The 19,734-nt window shown below is 36.4% G+C and overlaps 1 long non-coding RNA gene across 1 annotated transcript; it reads left to right on the forward strand.

The window, feature by feature from the left end:
• Positions 1–15,643: 15,643 nt before the first annotated feature.
• Positions 15,644–17,159, forward strand: LOC141399771 (uncharacterized). Its single transcript, XR_012411942.1, has 3 exons — positions 15,644–15,867; positions 16,794–16,972; positions 17,038–17,159. It is a non-coding gene; the product is annotated as an uncharacterized lncRNA (long non-coding RNA).
• The last annotated feature ends 2,575 nt before the right edge of the window (positions 17,160–19,734 follow it).

The raw sequence follows: 19,734 nt of genomic DNA on the forward strand, positions 1-19,734 counted from the left end.
TGTTAGATCAGCTGGGTTTTGCTGCGAAGCCACACGTGACCAAAGTCTATTACCCACTTTCTCTAAAATTGTAGATACTCTATTTGCTACAAACGTCTTCCAGCAACAAGGTGGCTTGTTGAGCCACGATAAGACTATTGTCGAATCCGACCATAAAAACAGATCATACTCAGTACATTCAAAATTTGGTAGCATGGACTCAACTAATTCCGCAAGCAAAGTTGCCCCACACAACTCTAATCTAAGCAGAGACAGCTTCTTTATGGGTGCAACCTTTGTTTTCGCCACCAGCAAATCAGACCTTATAGTGTCTCCTTGCTTAACTCTTACGTAAATAGTAGCGGCGTAGGCTACCTCGGATGAGTCACAAAATCCGTGATATTCTACCTCACACCCCGGGGAGTATCCTACCCACCTCGGAATCTGAATTCTATCAACTTTATTGTACTTTCCCACAAAATTTTTCCACTTCTGTAGGGCCACGATTTTAATATCGTCGTCCCATTCTATCTTGTCAAGCCACATGTCTTGCATGATGACCTTAGCAGTGACAATAATCGGCGACAGCCATCCGGCTGGATCAAACAGCTTTGCAATCAGAGATAACACTTCTCTTTTCGTATATGTGTCCTTCTGAGCTACCTTCTCTGTCACAAAGTAAAACGTATCCTCTGCCGCATTCCATCTCAATCCAAGCATCTTTGCAGTACTTTTATTATCAAGGCAGAAAAAACTCTCACTCAATAAATGATCTAAAGGCACACCCTTCACAATCTCAGCTGTGTTCGACGTCCACTTCCTTAACTCGAAACCCGCAGTTTTTACAATTCCAACTAGCTGTTTTCGAGCTACTATGGCATCTGAAACAGTGTGAGCACCTATCAGCGCATCATCTACGTACATTGAACTTCTAAGCAGACGAGCACCTATTGGAAAATTGTACTCTTCATCATCTGCCAACTTCAACAAGGTTCTGAGAGCGAGATACGGCGCGCAATTAAGCCAAATGTGTCCGTCTTCAACATGTAATCACCCAGCTCATCGTTCTCAGATTCCCTATATACTATTTTCTGGTAAACGGTATGTTTCGGGTTCACCAGAATCTGTCTATACATCTTACTTATATCTGCATTAAAGACGAACCTGAAGAACCTCCACTTAAGCACGAGAGCCACAAGATCAGCTTGAAGCACAGGGCCCGTGTATAACATATCGTTAAGACTAACCTTATTAAAAGATGGGCTGGATGCGTCGAACACAACTCTTAATTTGGTCGTCGAGCTTTCTGGCTTATACACACCATGATGTGGTAAGTAGTATCCCGGAACTTCCTTCCCTTCTACTACCTTCTCCATTTGCCCAAGAGAAATATATTCTCTTATTACTTCGTCATATAACTTTTTATAATCAGGATTCTTTAAAAGCGATCTTTCGTTTCTTAAAAACTGTCGTACTGCAATCGATCTATTTAGTCTCGCAGGCTCTACATTGGCGTTGAAGGGAAGATCTACCACATACCGTCCATCGTCATTTCTCTCCGTTGTAGAACGGTATATAGCCTCACACTTTTTGTCATCGTCCGATAACATTTTCTTGTGTGCCACCTCTTCCAACTCCCAAAACTTAGCCAATTGATCATCTATTGTTTCTTTCGGTGCACAGGACGCCCTCGTGCTAAAGGATCAGACTCTTTTATTCATCGGACCAGTTACAACCCATCCAAAGATTGTCTCCTGTGCCACGAGAGTACCTCAGATGTCATGTCGAACACCCCCTTTCAATACACTTGGATACAAATCTCCACCCAATAAGATATCAATCTGCCCGCTCTTATAAAAATCCGGATCCGCATAATCCAGCTTAGGCAATTGACACAAACCATTTTCACTTAGTGAATGCGTGGGAATGTCCTCCGTTACCTGAGACACAACGAGAGCTCCCACATTGAGTGATATATTCGGATCTACCTTCGAACCTATGTCAAATAAAGCCATTTTGTTCGCTCTACTGACAATCTCCCCACCTAAACCTGTGACCTCTGCAGAAACCGGAACTGTGGGTAGCTTTAAAAGCTTTTGGATCCTTTCCGAAATAAACGTTTCGTCCGAACAAGGGTCTATAAGGGCTCGAACATTGTATGTCGAGCCACAATAACAAATTTTAACCCAGCTGTTGCCAACATTACCTTCTTTGTCGCGGTCGTATGATGACTTTGTACAATCTCAACATTACTGCGAGCCTCAGTGGACTGTATACCTTCATTGTACGATAAGCTCGCTTGATTTGAGACGAATGGCACCTTGTGTTGGGTATTCAGACTATACTTGTTTACGAAATCCCGATGTAATAAGGTATTGTGCTTTTTCTGACACTTGGAACACCCATTAGACATTGCGCAATTCGAATATAAATGACCTGCCTTAAACAATTAAAACAGCATCTAAACTTTCTTAGTGTTGATGCTCGGGACTTTTGGCCCATTGCAGGGAATTTGTGGCACGAATTTATCTGATGGGCCTCTTTGCATAATTTACACGAATCCACATTTACCTTTGAATGATGAGACCTTTGCGATTACCGAGATCTCCTGTTTTGACAACACGGGTTCCTCTCTATCTCTCTTTATTGCCTTTTTCCTTGCAACCGAAATAATATTTATACACCTTACGTACGCTCTATGCGTTTGATTATACTTGGAATGGATTTTCTTTTTTTCCTTAACCTCGCCGGCTTGCGACTCATGAACAGATTTAAATTTTGCCCATAGCGCATCTAACTCTTTCTTTTCGAACTCAAGAGCTTCCACCGTGTACTCGGAGACTTCATCGTCGGAACTCTCAGATGTAGCCATATTCAAACAGAGAACCTAGCCAACCTTTCCAAATCACCAACTCAAATAGCTAAGTCAATTTATTGCAGCAATTTATTAACACAAGCCCAAAGATAAAATCGAATTATCTTTCCCAATAATATCCACATTGACAACTCACACCCTTAATGCAGCACAATTTCCCAATTATAAATTTCTCTTCATTCGTGTGTCACCAAAAATTAATAGATTTTAAAATTTCCTTGATTATTCCTTCTATCACTGAACAAAGAATAGGCACAATGTTGTAATTCTTAATTTCATTTAGCTCGCTTAAATTTAGTGGAACACACAAACGGGGGCAAGAGGGACAGCCAATACAAACTTATATACATATACACAAGTATGTCTCCGCAAGATGGCTTCTTGTGTATATATGTACAACAACCACTATTTGCTAATTCCTCTATGTACACTTTCATACGGTTTCTATATACCACCGAAATTGTTCACTTGTACGTATTTCATCTAGATTTTGAGGTGAACATAACCTCGATCGCATGAGCACACTTTGAGACACTTTAATACAAGAAACACAACTACTTTCCGATACAGAAAATAAAAAGGGAATTGTAATACGCACCTCAAATCCAGCTGCTGGAACATAAAGGCCGAGGACCAAATGTTTACTCCTCCCGTGGATGGATATTACCTTTACTTCCCGCTTATGGTCCGCTGTTGGTGTTATGTGCTGCTGCAGAGGATGACGCTGATACCAGTCCTCCACACGGTATATCGGTTTAGTGGCGTGCCGCTTGTGGCTTTGCTTCTCTTTTTCCCGGTGTGCCGTTGTACCCCTAGCAGACAAATTACACACTTTTTCTGAGTTGAAGTTTTAACACAAACGTTTATTTTATTCCTTTTAAGGTTTTATGTCTTTGAGGTTTTGTTTCTTGTGAGGGTGACGACACAGAGACGGTGTTGTGGAATATTTTCAGTGTTGGTAGGCAATTGCTTTCTTTTCTTCTGTCAGAGCGCAGAGACTTTAATCCAAATGATTTGACTTTCTTTAAGATAATGCGCACCAAAAAACCAAAGAAAAAATATGACAGTCAAGGCTGACACCGAAGCCGATAACTTATTCAATTGCCGCCGTCAGTCTTGCCTGTCACCGTAGGGTTTTGCTTAAACGCATTCCACAAGGCAAACGCACAATGAGATTGTACGTCACCAGGGGGTGAAAGACCTTGGTGGGTGAAAATTGTGAAATTTATCCTCACAAGCATTAGGAAACGGTTCAAGAATATGTTTTTTTTTGTTATACACTACGTGTTGCTAGGCGTCATTTAACATTTCCAATGGAAAGATTGACAGTTTTTAGCATATTCAGTATGGTTTTTTACAATGACTTGAAAAAACATGGTTTCTGAACGCTTTAACAGTATTTTTGGCGACAAAAACCATTGACCACGCTTTTTTTTTCTTGATGTGTGGGAATAAAAAGAAGCCATTGGTTGCCCAGTCAGTGCTGTATAGCGAATGGCTAATCAATTCCACGTTTTGTCCGGTCAAAAAAGCGTTGTTTTGAATCGATGTGTGAGAGTTCGCATTACCATGGTGCCATGATTGATCTTCTCTTGATCGTTTTTCGATCTTCTCCGAAAACCATTCAGAATTGACCGCCCTACGTTAATCAAACGGCATCATCAGTTTTGCCATGTGTCAGGAGGACGACAACTTGCTTCGAAGTGATTCTTCCATGAAAAACTTTCGTTGGATTTGGCTCATCTTCGAAGACTCCAACAATCGATTGCTATTTTGTTTCGGGCTCATACCCATAGATTCATAACTCCTCATCTGTGACGATCTTATAAACGTCTTTTAAAGCACCGCGATCCTATTTTTCAACATTTCTTTTCACCAATCGACAAGAGCCTTTGTTTTGAGCGAATGCCATTTTGTGCTCGATCCAAGGAGAACAACCTTTTTTTACGGGCAGGTGTTCATGCAATATCGCATGTGTGCTGGTGGATGTAATGCCCAAGGATGCCTCTATCTTGTGATATGACATGATGGTCTTGCATTATCAGTTCGTTTCTGAGCTAGCATTGGTCACCATTGAATTCATCAAATCAGTTTTTCGCTTCGCTTTAGGATGTGCTTCAGTCTACCACTTGTGTTTTTCACAGTTTGATTGCGGGAAATAATCTATCCTGAAAGTTAATTAGGTTAATGATATTTTTGTGGAGCTTATTTTTGATTCCCAGTTCTTATTTTCCCCTTTGGACGTGAGAGATTCCACTTTTGTTTTTTGTTTTGTGGTCATAAAATTCATCTTAGTTGTAGTTGTCAGCATATTCAGTTGTCGTCTAGCGTTTAGAGATTGTTAAATTTGTATACCCTACACCACTATGTGGGGAGGGTATTGAAAGTTGGTTTTGCCCAAAAAGTTTGTAACGCATCAAAATAATGGTCGTAGACCCATACTTATATATACCAAAATGAATCTCTCGACGAGCTGAGTCGATCTGGCTATGTGTGTCCGTCCGTCCGTCTGTCCATCTAAACCTTGTAATCACGCTGCAGGTCGCAATTTTGATCGGATCGTCACGAAATTTTGGGTGTTGATGAGGGTCCCGGAGGGGACAATAGTCGCAAATAAAACCCAAATTTTCATTCTTGCGATTTTAATTATAATGACGAATATCACAGCTTTGGTTGGGGACTTTCCAAAAGCAAAGCCTGACTATGAAAGTATAAGATCCCATCTTTACAATGATGCAACCAAGTCGGCGTAGCTGACCATTTTTCCATTTTTTTGGAAATCACGCTACAGGTCGCAATTTTGATCGGATCGTCACGAAATTTTGGGCGTTGATGAGGGTTCCGGAGGGGAAGAAGCCTATTGATTTTGGTGATGGTCGGATAATAATTAGGGGTCGGAATGAGCAAAAAAGTTATTTATACAAAAAGCCTACATTTTATTCCAAAGCAAATATCTCAGCGTCTATAAGGGGTATATAAAAAGCAAAACTTGTCACACCTTTGGTTGGGAATCTTCTAAAAGCAAAGCCTGACTAAGAAAGTAGAAAATCACATTTTTTAAACTATGCAAATTAGGTTGGTGTAGGTGGTCAAATAATAGAGATATCGCAATAGTCGATAATGCATGTTTTCGAGTGAAAAGATTTTGCACAGGCGTAGTGGTGTAGGGTATCACATAGTCGGCCTAGTACCGACTATAGCCTTTTCTCACTTGTTTAACTATAATAAAGCCAACGGAGCGTTCTTTGAAAAACGTTTCCGGTTTTATTTTACCATTACCACACAATTTGATTAACTTATGACTATAATTAATTGTTTAAACAGTTGTGTTTGTGCCTCCAAATTGGGTCAACCTTGTTGTTGGCCTGCTATTACCCAAATGTCGTTATCCTAACGAAAAAACAGCATGACCAGTCTGAATCTTGGCAATATAAGCTATTACATATGTACAAAAGTGCACGTATGTATTTTAAATTAAATTACTCTACATTACTTCCATTATTTTGTATATTTTACCCTACTCTGGGATCTGAATAAAGTAATAAGCATGTTTATAAATTAAAATTCTTGTCGTTATTGTTTTTTTACTTAGTATTATTTAAATTATCTGGTCTGTTTGTTATTTGGGCAATATTACATGCCTGTCGAACAATGCCTTTAGACATTTCGGACGTTTCCATCTTTAAAATGTAATAAAAAGTTTATTTTTGGGTTATATTTGTAGGACAAGTAACAAGTAAGGACCTTCTAAACACAAAGCCTGCAGCTTGGTGCGGCCCTAACTTGTCTTGCAAGTGCAAGTGCTAGTCCTTGTTATTGTTTGTTTTCTTTTACAACTGAAAAATGAAAACGAAATAAATATGTGAATGAAAGAAACGTTTGCTTCTTCAACGCAATGCTGCTTGCTGCCTGTCTCTTTTGTTAGGAAATATGTACTGCATAAATGTTTACAAAGTCTCATTGTCCTCGAATAATGAAAATAAAACAAAACAACAACAGAGCCTAACAGAAAATTTTAATTTTCCCCAACTTTTGTCCAACAGACTATGTTAGAGCATGTATGTGTCTGTCGGTATATATTCCATTTGAAATTCTGAAAACATATTCGTGTCAGGGTAATAGAGCAGCAATGTTTGTGAAAGAGTTGCTTACGTAACACATACAAAATTACATAAAATTTATAAAGGAGGTATTGTAATAAAGCTTATTTCTATTAATCTAAATAAGTAAATAGAATTACATTCAAAATAAACTCAACACGTTTTTTAAGATCCGCAAAGCATTCGTAGCTTATGAGTGAAATTATAAAAAATAAGAGGTAAATTTACAATTTCCAAAATGAAACTTACCCCCAGTTTATGTATTTCGAAACGAAAATGTGTGCGCATGAAAGACACCCAAACTTTAGTTTTTGGAATATTATTTCATTTGCTTTTGCTTCAAAACAAAAAACAAATTTGAAATACACACTCAAATTTGGTAGTTTTTCTTCCGCATTCGTTTTCTTATCGACATACATAAACAGGCCCTTATAGTTGATGACATTGACAATATTCTTACGAAAAAACAATTCAAATTCAAAATTCGTTTTCTAAGTTCCTTAAACATAAATTCTTTGTAAATTACTTTTTGTGTTATTTTTAATTTCAATGCTATAAATTTATGTCGAGTTTTACCAATGTTGGCCACGTAAGGGCACGTCCATATTTATTTTTAAATACAGGGGAAAGTCTCTAGTTTACGATAAAATGAAATCCAGCTGCCACCATCTGCCAACCTGTAAGTTATTCCCCTTATACCACGCCTGAAAAATCGCCAAAATTTTGAAAATCGGGAGGTACGTTTTTAGGGGAACTATGCCGACACGTGGACCTATATTGAACATTTTTTGCAAGGAGGTATGGTGTTCCCTCAGAACTTAAAATGCAAAATTACAGCCAAATCGGTTGGAAAATTTGGCTAAAATCGTCAAAATACCGAATATCGGGAGGTACGTTTATATGGGAGCTATACCTAAACTTGGACCTATATTGAACATTTTTGGCACGGACGTATGATCCAAAGTCAAAATACAAAATTACAGCTAACTCGGTTAGAAAAGCTGGCTAAAACCGTCAAAATACCGAATATATATAAAACGTGGACCTATATTGAACATTTCTTGCAAGGTGGTATGTTGTTCCCTCAGAACACAAAATGCAAAATTACAGCCAAATCGACTGGAAAATTTGGCTAAAATCGTCAAAATATGAAAAATTGGGGGGTACCTTTATATGGGGGCTACAACCAAATGTGGACCTACACCCATTAAATTTGTTTTACTCCATTTTGGGCTCGTTATAAAACTATGATTAAAATTTCGAGGCGACAACTCGATTAGAACTCTTTTTGGAACTCCTTTCCATACAAGTGGGACCACTGTGCATTGTGTTGTAAAGCCACTCACTAATTGGAAATTAACATAAAAAACTCGTTTCCTTCAACGATTTTTTCCCGTTTTTACATAAAAACGACCACAGCTTCCTCTCAAATTATTATCTTAAAAAACCTATCGCTGAATCGCGTTTAAAAGTTTAGGTATAGTACAACTGCTCGCGAGTTACAATGTCCCATATCTCAGTTTCAACATAAGTAAATTTTCTACAAAAAGGCTGATATATTCTACTTTTATTTTGGACTGAACTCGTTAGCTTCAACGTGTAACTACCTATTTTTATTCATGACCGCGTAATAACTTCCACGCAAAATAACCTTTTTTTGAGTTTTGTTCAAAATCACTTCGTTCGTTCCAACCAGGGTTTCGGAGTCGAGGTATTTTCAGCTCGACTCCGACTCCGACTCCAGACCATATTTTTTCACGACTCCGGATCCGACTCCGAGGGTAAATTCCAATACCACTAAAAAATTAATAAAGCGTGCACAAATTTTTAACTTTTTCCTATATTTGGGCCCATATAGGCTAATCTGTTGGTTTTTTCCTAAAATATTCTTTAGAAAAGATATATTTTACGAGCGCTTAGAAGAAACATATGACCGTTGCCCTGCCCATGACATTAAAATCATTCTAGGCGATTTTAATGCCAAAATTGGAAAGGAGAATATCTTTGGCCCAACAGTCGGGAAATTCAGTCTCCACAGTGAAACATCTGACAATGGTATGAGACTGATAGACTTTGCAGCTGCAAAAAACATGGTAGTTAGCAGTACCAGATTTAATCATCTCGATATTCATAAGGGCACCTGGCTGTCTCCAGATCAGAAAACAAGAAACCAAATTGATCATGTTGTGATAGATGGAAGACATTCATCGAGCGTGTTGGATGTACGATCGTTCCGAGGCGCAAACATTGATTCGGACCACTACCTTGTTGCAGCAAAGGTACGCACCCGCTTAAACGTAGCAAACAAAGTACGAACAGACACAACACGAAAGTTAGACATCGGTAAGCTGCAATCACAACAGATAGCCACAGCATATTCCACTCAACTAGCCCAATTGCTTAATCAAAGCCCTCCTCATCCCGATAACATATCAGCGCAATGGCAAAGCATTGCCCACTCCATGCAAACAGCCGCAAAATCCATACTTGGATACCAGAGACCTCCACCAAGGAATCCATGGTATGATGAGGAGTGTCGTGCTGCCACCGAAGAGAAAAATGCGGCATATAAGGCTACTTTACAATCCGTAGCAACGCGTAGCGCACGAGAGAGATACAGGGAGAAAAGGAGAGAGGAGAAACGTCTTTTCCGCAGGAAAAAGAGAGAGATGGAAAAGCGGGAGTGTGAAAAAATCGAGATGTACAGGAGCCAGAATGAAGTCCGAAAATTCTACCAAAGAGTCAAGCATCAAACTGATGGCTTTGGTACAGGCACATCCTCCTGTAGAGACCAGCAAGGTAATTTGGTAACTGATACAGATAGTGTACTCAGGATATGGAAAGAACATTTTTCAAATCTGTTGGTATCCAATAGCAGCGAAGACGACGAAGATACCACAGTCCCAATCCCAGAAGATGGTATTGAATGTATACCGCCCAGCCAAGATGAGGTAATGACAGCAATAAATCGGCTGAAGAATAATAAGGCAGCAGGGGCCGATGGCTTACCAGCCGAGCTGTTCAAAACCGGAGGCGACACGCTGATAAGGTGTATTCATCAGCTAGTTAGCACCATCTGGCAGGAAGAACGAGTACCCGACGATTGGAACCTGAGTATCCTGTGCCCCGTCCACAAGAAGGGAGATAAGACTGTATGCTCTAACTATAGGGGCATAAGTCTACTCCCTATTGCCTACAAGATCGTGTCAGGGATATTGTGCGAACGACTAAAGCCAATGGTCAACGAGATTATTGGACCATACCAATGCGGCTTTAGACCTGGCAAGTCCACCATTGACCAGATATTTACCCTGCGGCAAATCCTGGAGAAGACCCAAGAGATGCAGATCGACACCTACCACCTTTTTGTCGATTATAAAGCAGCCTTCGACAGTCCGCTGCGCTCAAAGGTATTCCAAGCCATGTCTGAATTTGGTATTCCCGCAAAGCTCATCCGGCTTTGTAAAATGACTTTAACTGACACGAGGTCCTCAGTTAAAATAGGAAAGAACCTCTCCGAAGAGTTTGGTACCAAAAGAGGTTTCAGACAAGGAGACAGCCTTTCGTGTGACCTCTTCAACATCCTGCTAGAAAAGGTTATACGAGAGGCAAACGTCAAAAGAAGTGGCACAATCTACACCAATAGTCACATGTTACTTGCTTATGCTGATGATATAGACATCATGGGTCGATCAGTAAAAGAAGTAACTGATACCTTTATAAAAGTCGAAGGAGAATCTGCTAAAGTGGGTCTGGCGGTAAACGGTGAGAAGACCAAGTTGATGGTGTCGACGCGCAATGCGTCCATTGAGCTCGGACCGACTGTGGAAGTTGGTTCCTATAATATTGAGGTAGTAAAAGACTTCGTCTACCTCGGCACCTCCGTCAACACAACAAACGACATCAGTTGTGAAATAAAAAGAAGAATTGTATTGGCCAACAGATGCTACTTTGGATTAAGTAAGCAGTTTAAAAACAAAGCCACATCTCGTCAAACAAAAATAACGCTCTACAAAACACTGATACTACCCGTGCTGATGTATGGCTCCGAAGCCTGGGTACTTGCGCAAGCAGACATGGCAGTGCTTGGTGTGTTTGAGAGAAAAATTCTTCGAAAGATCTACGGACCAATCTGCGTTGACGGTGAATATCGACGTCGCATGAACCACGAGCTGTATCTGCTATACAACGACATCAATATTGTTAAACGTATCGAGATGCAGCGATTGCGTTGGCTAGGCCATATCAAAAGAATGAGCGATGATGAACCCACTAAAAAGGCGTATGAATACATGCCACATGGCGGTGCACGCAGAATTGGCAGGCCAAGGAATAGATGGCGCAAACAAGTGGATATTGAGATGAAAAGGCGCGGTATTCCAGAGAGCAAAGCAACAAATAGAGAGGAATGGAGATCTCTTCTTAGTTCGGCCTATAGAACAAATGTTCTGTAATGGGCCAGCTAAGTAAGTAAGTAAGTATTCTTTAGAAAAGCATTCGTTGGAATATAATAACTATTTTTGGGGGGTTATCAAGGGCAACAAAGATTACTCCTTCATCGATCGATTGTGTAAAAAAATATTCGATTTTACGGAAATAATGGAAAAATTCAAATTTTAAATTTTTGGCTTAGATCTGAAGTTTTTGGTCATAAACGGGCAAACACAATTTGAAGAATTGAATCGATCGGTGAATTACTAGATTTTGATGTACATATTTACTTGATTTTTATCGAATAAGATTTTATCTAATCTTATTTAAATCGCATCAAAATATTATACAGGGATAAGGGGTTGTAAAAAAGTCATAACACAGTAACCATCCGAATTTAATACATACATAGTTAATAACTAATACGAAATGTTCCGAAATACATTAACATAACGTTATTCTTTTTTTTGGAGAATGGAGGGGGTAAAGCTATGAAAGGACAATAAAAACGTGACAATATCGATATATTGGATGTGGAGAACCTACATAAAATTTTCGGAGGAAAATTTTTGTAGAATTTTTTCATGTAGTAAATCTGATCTTTGTTACATTTTCAATTCAAGGACAAATGGGACATGGAAGAAACTGAGCTAGTAGGAATATATAATTCCTTCGTTCTATTTAACTGAAAACATGTTATCTCAAACTGATGCAACAATAACGCCAAATAATGATATAAAAATATCATTACGCCATAACTCAGAAACTTCAGCTAAGTGATCCGTTGGGGTTCTTAATAAGTTCAATAGGGGCATTCCCAAAGGGAATTTTATGCCCCCAGACGTTGACTTCCAGTGTAACAGTGTAACAGTGTTATTAGTAGGATTTAACATAGAGACCACAATGTCTTTCATAAGAGTCAAACAGGTCCTCTAATAGAAGACAAGGATGTCTTCTCACAAAAGACAATATGTCCAGACCAATGTCCAATTAATTCGATCATCATAGAACATCACTTTTGCTTGCAAATATAAAAAGGATCAATTGGACCAAAAAGATATTCTCGACATGCATTTTGTAAACAAATTGAAGATGAAAAGACTAGACTTCAAATGATAGTAAATATCCTCTAATTTAGTATAATATAGGTACTGTATGCTTATATGTTTTCTTATAGCTTTCTTTTAAAATAAGTAATGATTTTTCGAAATAATTGGTGTCACGAATTTAATGTTATATTTATATAATGTAGAAAAAATTTGCCCGGAGTCGAGTTATTTTTCTCGACTCAGACTCCGACTCCGACTCCAGCAAAATTGCTCGACTCCGACTCGTAGACTCCGACTCCGAAACCCTGGTTCCAACTACAGTCACATTTTATAGTATTCTGCAAAAGTTCACGTATTATAATAGTGCGAATCTTGGCTTCACCTATGTTAATTTTTTTTCAAAATCAAATTTTTTAGCATTCCGTCAAAAAAAAATCTTAAAATTTTTTTTGAATCTACATGAAAGATTTTTGTTCGAGATACTAATTTTGGTGGTACAAGTGGTGTCTTAGGACACGCCGTTCGGACTCGGCGATAAACTGTAGGTCCCATATCATTGAGCAAATATGAATCGGGGTGCACTCATTGAAATGAGAGAAATCTCCCTTGTCCCGTCTGGGATGTTTGTGGAACAATTACACTGCTCAACAAAATTGAAAAAGTTGAATGTTTCAGACGAAGTTGCAGTTGTTTCTAGATGAAATCGGCGAGTTATTTTCAAATCGGGTCCCGGTTTTTCTCCATCAGCTCTTGTTTTTGAGATATAGCTCAAAATCGGTTTTTACGAGTTTAACTCAGACTTTCGTTATTTTCGGATACAAACAAATATTTTTTTGTGGGTTTTTCGACATTAATATATTAAGGAGATGTTGTACGTTCGATACAAATCGTTTCTGAAATAGTTATGGTGAGTATATCTCAAAAAATATAGATAATATACAACGGACCTTGTGAAAATTGCTTATTTTGAGTACTTTAAGCTGTAATTTCGTCATCGGGGGAAGTCATATGGCATGACAATGCGGATATGCTTAGGGTGTCTGCTATATAGTCCAGTAATCAAATATATAATATAAAGTTCATAGCGCCCATGATTCGGCCATAACGTAAAAATCATCATGAAGACTGCCATTGAAAAGTAAATGGCTTATGTGGTAATGATATCACTGGTAAATTATTTCCCTTTAGCAGTCTTCATGGCGATTTTTAGGTTATGGCCGAATCATGGGGGCTATGAACTTTATATTATATATTTGAATACTGGATTATATAGTATATATTTGAATACTGGATTATATAGTACCATATGAAGTTCCTATGACTTCCCCCGATGACGTAATTACAGCTTAAAGTACTCAAAATAAGCAATTTTTACAAGGTCCGTCGTATATATTCTATATTTTTTTGATATATACTCACCATAACTATTTCAAAAACGATTTGTATCGAGCGTACAACATCTCCTTAATATATTAATGTCGAAAAACCCACAAAAAATATTTGTTCGTATCCGAAAATAACGAAAGTCTGGGTTAAACTCGTAAAAACCGATTTTTAGCTATATCTCCAAAACAAGAGCTGATGGAGAAAAACCGGGACCGGATTTGAAAATAAATCGCCGATTTCATCTAAAAACAACTGCAACTTCGGTTGAAACAAAAGTCCTGTTGACCAGTGTTATTATTATTACTAATTTTGGTTATTGCGCGCAAAAGTTATGGTGATTTCAATTCGGATTATAAGAAATAAATCATATAAAAACGGTACTCATTATATTGAGAAACATTCCTAATTTATGGCTTCCTACATACTGTATAATTACTGAGGTCCCATAACTTTAGTGAAAAAGTTGAAAATTTTCACGGAAATTAAAAATGAATTCAAAAAAGATGGTAGTTTGCAAGTTGTTTTAATAAAATTCAAGCTGTTTATGTATCTTAAAAATATTTAAAAAATATGTCCGTAATCTAAACATCGCGAATATTCAATTAAACCAAAACTTTACAAATCTGTTTAGCGCTTCGCATATTATAGCAAAAAATATGTTAAGCCAAATTAAAAAAATGTTTGTAAGAAAAAAATATTTTTTCAAATTTATTTTGTGAGTTAGTTGAAGACTGTATAGGAAAAATAGGTCGGAGTTATTCATCTATTTAAGGTAAAATTCACGCGAAAACACGCATGTATTATTGTAATCACTTCCCGAATGCACGCTAACATCTTGCGGAAGACTTTCAAATAAATTTTGGGTTCCTTTAAATGGAGAATATTTTTGAAGGAAAACTGTATCGGGTAATATACATTTTTAAATGCGTGTAAATCGTAAAATCCTCAATATCACTTGATGCGTATGCGGTTTCCCGATACAACGAATTGTTTTCTTTTCGTTTTTATACATTTACCAAGATTTACTTTGGCGGCTGAAAAACTGCATAACGCTTATAATTTTTGGGATAAATCGGATACAGCTTTTATACCGCTAAACATTTTAAACTTCTGTTTCCGCAAAAACGTGAGTGGCGTCTCGGTTTCTTAACTGAAATAGAAACGATTCACAGAAAACGCGAATTAATCCTCTATATTTTCAAAAACATTTTTTGCAAATTTTTCAATTTTTGCAGTAGCCGTTTGTGGCATTCTAGTGTATGGATTTTCACGATCTGTAATTGATATGATCCGGACCGTCGAAAAACTAGAATATCGCGGGGTACCAGCACACTCAAAAGCACGCAGAGAAAAAATATTTCTCGCTTTTGTTGGAACAAAAATATCAATTTTTGTTCCAGCATTGCATTGCAAATCCAAAAATACAATCTTTTGCTCCAAACATAAAAAACAAAAACAACTTTCGGAATTCCGCAATATTGTAAAAATCATTAACAATACCGATTGATAGGAACTATCATAATCTAGAATTTTTACAAAAAATATTGTCTTTTAAAAAATCGCTTTTGTTGTAGTTTTAAATACGTATTGTTATTTTGTTTTTTCAGTAGATACACAATTTTGGATTGAAAATGTCTATTATTAGTTCAAAAATACATGTTTTTGACTATACTCTCTCCCGTTAACTTGTTGAGTATTTGCTCTGGATTCTAGTCCCTGCATTCTTGTTTTGCTCTCTTTAGTTTATGTGTGACAGCCGGTGAAGTTATTTGTGTTTGCGCCTTCTTTGTCCCTAATTAGTTTTTGTTTGGCAGTCAAAGAAAGTGGATCAAAAAATGTAAAACATTAGTGATTATAAACTCAGAAAAACAACATTCCAAGACAAAAATGCAAAAAAATCTAATAATAAAAGTGTCATACATTATTAAATCTATTGAATTCTTTATTATTTTAAAACTGTCGGTGTTTTCTTTTTTTATGGCGTTATCTACTTTTGTCATGTAGTTTTTGTTTTGTTTTTGGTTTTCTCATGTGTTTTTGTGAAGCGGTAAATATAAAAGTGGTGGTTGAAGCAGAATTTGCGTTGCAAGGAGATATTAAAGAAGAATTCCGATAATTCATACATCTTTGACACAATAAATTAATTTTTTTTTGAAAACGTCGATCCCTTTTGGGTTCTTTTTGGGCTTAAGATGAGTTTAAGCATTAAGCTCGGATCGGTACCAAATTTTTTCCACAGGTAGGTCTCGTTACCCTGATCACAAATATATATAACATTTTTTGCGGAAGTCCATACTTCTCGATATATGGGCCTCCGAAGTTCCGAAAATTCCCTTGTTAAATGTCGGCTACTTAGAGAAAAATTTTAATTTAAAAGAAAATGTTGCTCCCGTTCCCTAGATTGGCTCCTGTCCATAGCAGAAAGTCTTAAATCCCCGGCCGAATGCCGGCTATATAAAAAAATTATAATTTTTTCCGAGCTTAATGCTTAAACTCAACTTGCTCCTCTTTTTGTACTGAATAATGTTTACAACACGCGTTTGTAGTTTTGACCAAAACTATTGTAAATATAGATAATTTTACCTCAACTGTTCTGAATTCTAACAATATTTATTGTCCATTTTACCAATACTATTTTTCATTGTTGTTTGACACCACCTCTTTTGAATCTCTTCTTCTACTATCGTATGTAAGTTGTTATGTGTGTGTGTTTTGTGGAGAGCTAAAAACAAAAAAGGTGGTTGAAGAGAAAATAGAAATAGTTTTTTTTCCTAAATTTGAGTTTTTGTGAACGAATTGTCGGAATTCTTTTTCAATTTAAAATATAAAGAGCGAGTTGCAACAGTCTAATAATTTTTGCAATGCATGCTCAATGAAAACCAAAGAAAAGACTATTGCTGACACTTGTATTTTATTGCGTAGTTTTGTGTGTCTGTTTTTAACTAACTTCATGATGCTATTTTTTTTATTTAGCGGGTTAAGGAGTGTTTTGCTGCAGACTTTTTAAATTTAGTTAAGAAAACATAAAACTAATCAACGACAGCTGAAGTGGACATTTTTAATAAGAATACTCTCTAAACCAGTTATATTCAGTAATTTGGTGCAACAATACATTTCTTCAACCGATTTTGTTTTGGGCATAAAATTAATTAGTAAGTATCTTCTTTTTGTACTTTTACTACGCGATATTTCTAACGTATTTTCTTTTTTTATTTAGCTTCAAATTGTACTAACGACTTGGATTCACAATTTTCCTGACCGAATAAATCACAATAAATAGTTTATCAACATGCTTTATTTGCACATCAATCTTTGTTAAACTAAATAAAATTAGCGTCAATTGAAATTAAAATTATCTCATATCAGGTTTATTTAAAATTTTTAAAAATCATATATGAAATAAATAATAAAATGAAACTTTTTATATTTTTTTAAATGTAACACATTAAAAAGGTAGGTATGCAATTTTTATTCCAACCATTTCGCATTGCAACAATAAGTATTGTTACTTCTGACCAAAACTATTGTGAATTGCAAAAATAAATATTGTTACTTCTGACCAAAACTATTGTGAATTGCAAAAATAAATATTGTTACTTCTGACCGAAACTATTGTAAGTTCTAACAATATTTATTGTCCATTTTGACTAAAACTATTGTGAATTGCAAAAATAAATATTGTTACTTCTGACCGAAAATATTGTAAGTTATAACAATATTCGTTGTCCATTTTGACAAAAACTATTGTTAATTGCAACAATAAATATTGTTACTTCTGACCGAAACTATTGTAAGTTCTAACAATATTTATTGTCTATTCTGACCAAAACTATTGTAAATTGCAACAATAAATATTGTTAATTCTGACCAAAACAAATGTAAGTTCTAACAATATTTATTGTCCACTTGGACCAAAACTATTGTGAATTGTAACAACATATATTGTTACCTCTAACCAAAACTATCGTACTTACATGTTTGGTCCAAAGCGTTATAGTGTCAAAGTGACAATACATATTTATATTTAGAACACATAATATAGTCCAATGTGACAATAACGATTGTTGGATTGACAATACTACATAAGGAATCCAACTATATGTTAACAATATATATTTTGCTCTTGGAATATTGTTGGATCAAACATATTTTTTTCTTTGCGTGAGGATATTGTAAATACTGTACCCAAAAAAATAAGGTTTTTATCTCACTCAATTTTGTTTTTGGTCGTAGATTACTGTGATGCTGTGAGTTTTACATAGTCAATACACATATCAAATTATGCGTAGTCGCGAGTAATTTAATCCTATTGTTGGTTTTTTGAAATACCCGAATGAGCGTCCCAGTTAAATCAAAAATACAAAAAAACACCCAAAAATCCGGCTTCAAAAAGTCAGCATCCATAAAAGGTGGATACAGTGGAAATTTTGAAAAGTAATTGATTAGAAGTGTAATCTTAATTTTTTATTCTTCTACTTTTACTTTGGACAGATGTCTGTCATTTAAACGGTTTAACCAGCAATCGAATAGCAACGTGAAAAACCTCTTTAGCTTCAACGTGTTTTTACCTATTTTTATTCCTTTACGCAGTCATAACTTCCACGCAAATTATTTTTTGCCAAATTTTTGAGCTTTGTGCAAAAGCACTTAAATTGATCTAGCATTAGTCATAGTTGCTGGTAAACTACAATAGTTCGCGTATTATAATAGAGCAAACCTTGGTTTCATGGAAACTATTTTTTTTTTCTTTCACTTATATGCACTTTGATACGACCAAAAATGCACCTCATACAAAAATAATAAATTCGTTTCAGACAATTTGAAGTCGACGACGCAAGAGAACTCTCAAATGAATCAACCAACAAAATGTGAACGATCATTTTCGACGGGATTAATCGATTTGTTCCAAACTTTGCACATCTTATTATTCCTTTTAGATATAGATCGGGATCGAGTGGGACTATATCAGTTAACTCCAGATAAATTCGGGAAAAGTGAAGTTTAGGAGCTCCTCTCGGATTGTTTTGAAATTTTGTTTAGCAGGTTTTCTATGTGACCTCCTTTACGACGGTACAATTGTTATCGGGGCAAGTCCATACTTCTTGATATAATGGCCTAAATGCTCCAAGACACCCTGACGGCACCAACTAAAATAGCAAATCGGCAAGGTAAATCTCGCAGGGAGTTTCAAACTGGTCTAAACTTAGCATGTCGTATTATTTCATCCAGCAAATATCAGGCTGGAATATGGACTAAATTGGTCCCGTCCTTCTTTTACCTCACACTTAAATTTGGGCAAAGTGCAGATTGAGGACTAGTTTCGGATCTATTTGAAATTTTTTGCAGAAGGTTTTTTCACTGTCGGGTGCAATTTTTTCCTAATGACCCAAAAGCTCCAAAAATTTGGTATAGCCTATTTATTTTGAAGCAATCTCTTGATACAAAATCAATATATTTTATATATGGCATACTTATTGTCTATGCTTCTTTTTTTGGTTAGGCTGAGGGTATATCTGCTCTATTGTCTGCCCGAATTAGCTGTAGTTTAGTATTTTAGATTTTTCTACAAAACTTTTTGAGCATAGCTAATTCGGTCAAAAATCACTTAATTTGTAAAAAAGAGGAAATTTCCTACAATTAGCCAAAAAATCGACAACAATTCTGTACACCGCCAAAAAATCGCCAAGTCGAAAATAAATTCGCCAAACGCATTGAAATATCGCTATGTTTTCTAAAAAATCGCCATATCTGGCAACCCTGCTACATTGTGATAATCTATTATATAAAACTCAAATGGCATTCTTACGTTAATCATAAACTCGACCAATTTACAATCGATTTGTTTCGCGTTTGTTTTAAAATCTTTGTATTTATCCAAGGAAGGTTTTGACATATTTTATTTTAGATTTCGCGA

The sequence above is a fragment of the Musca autumnalis genome, unplaced genomic scaffold (assembly GCF_047663935.1).
Source record: "Musca autumnalis isolate F117 unplaced genomic scaffold, ASM4766393v1 scaffold_3, whole genome shotgun sequence".
Lineage (NCBI taxonomy): Eukaryota > Metazoa > Arthropoda > Insecta > Diptera > Muscidae > Musca > Musca autumnalis.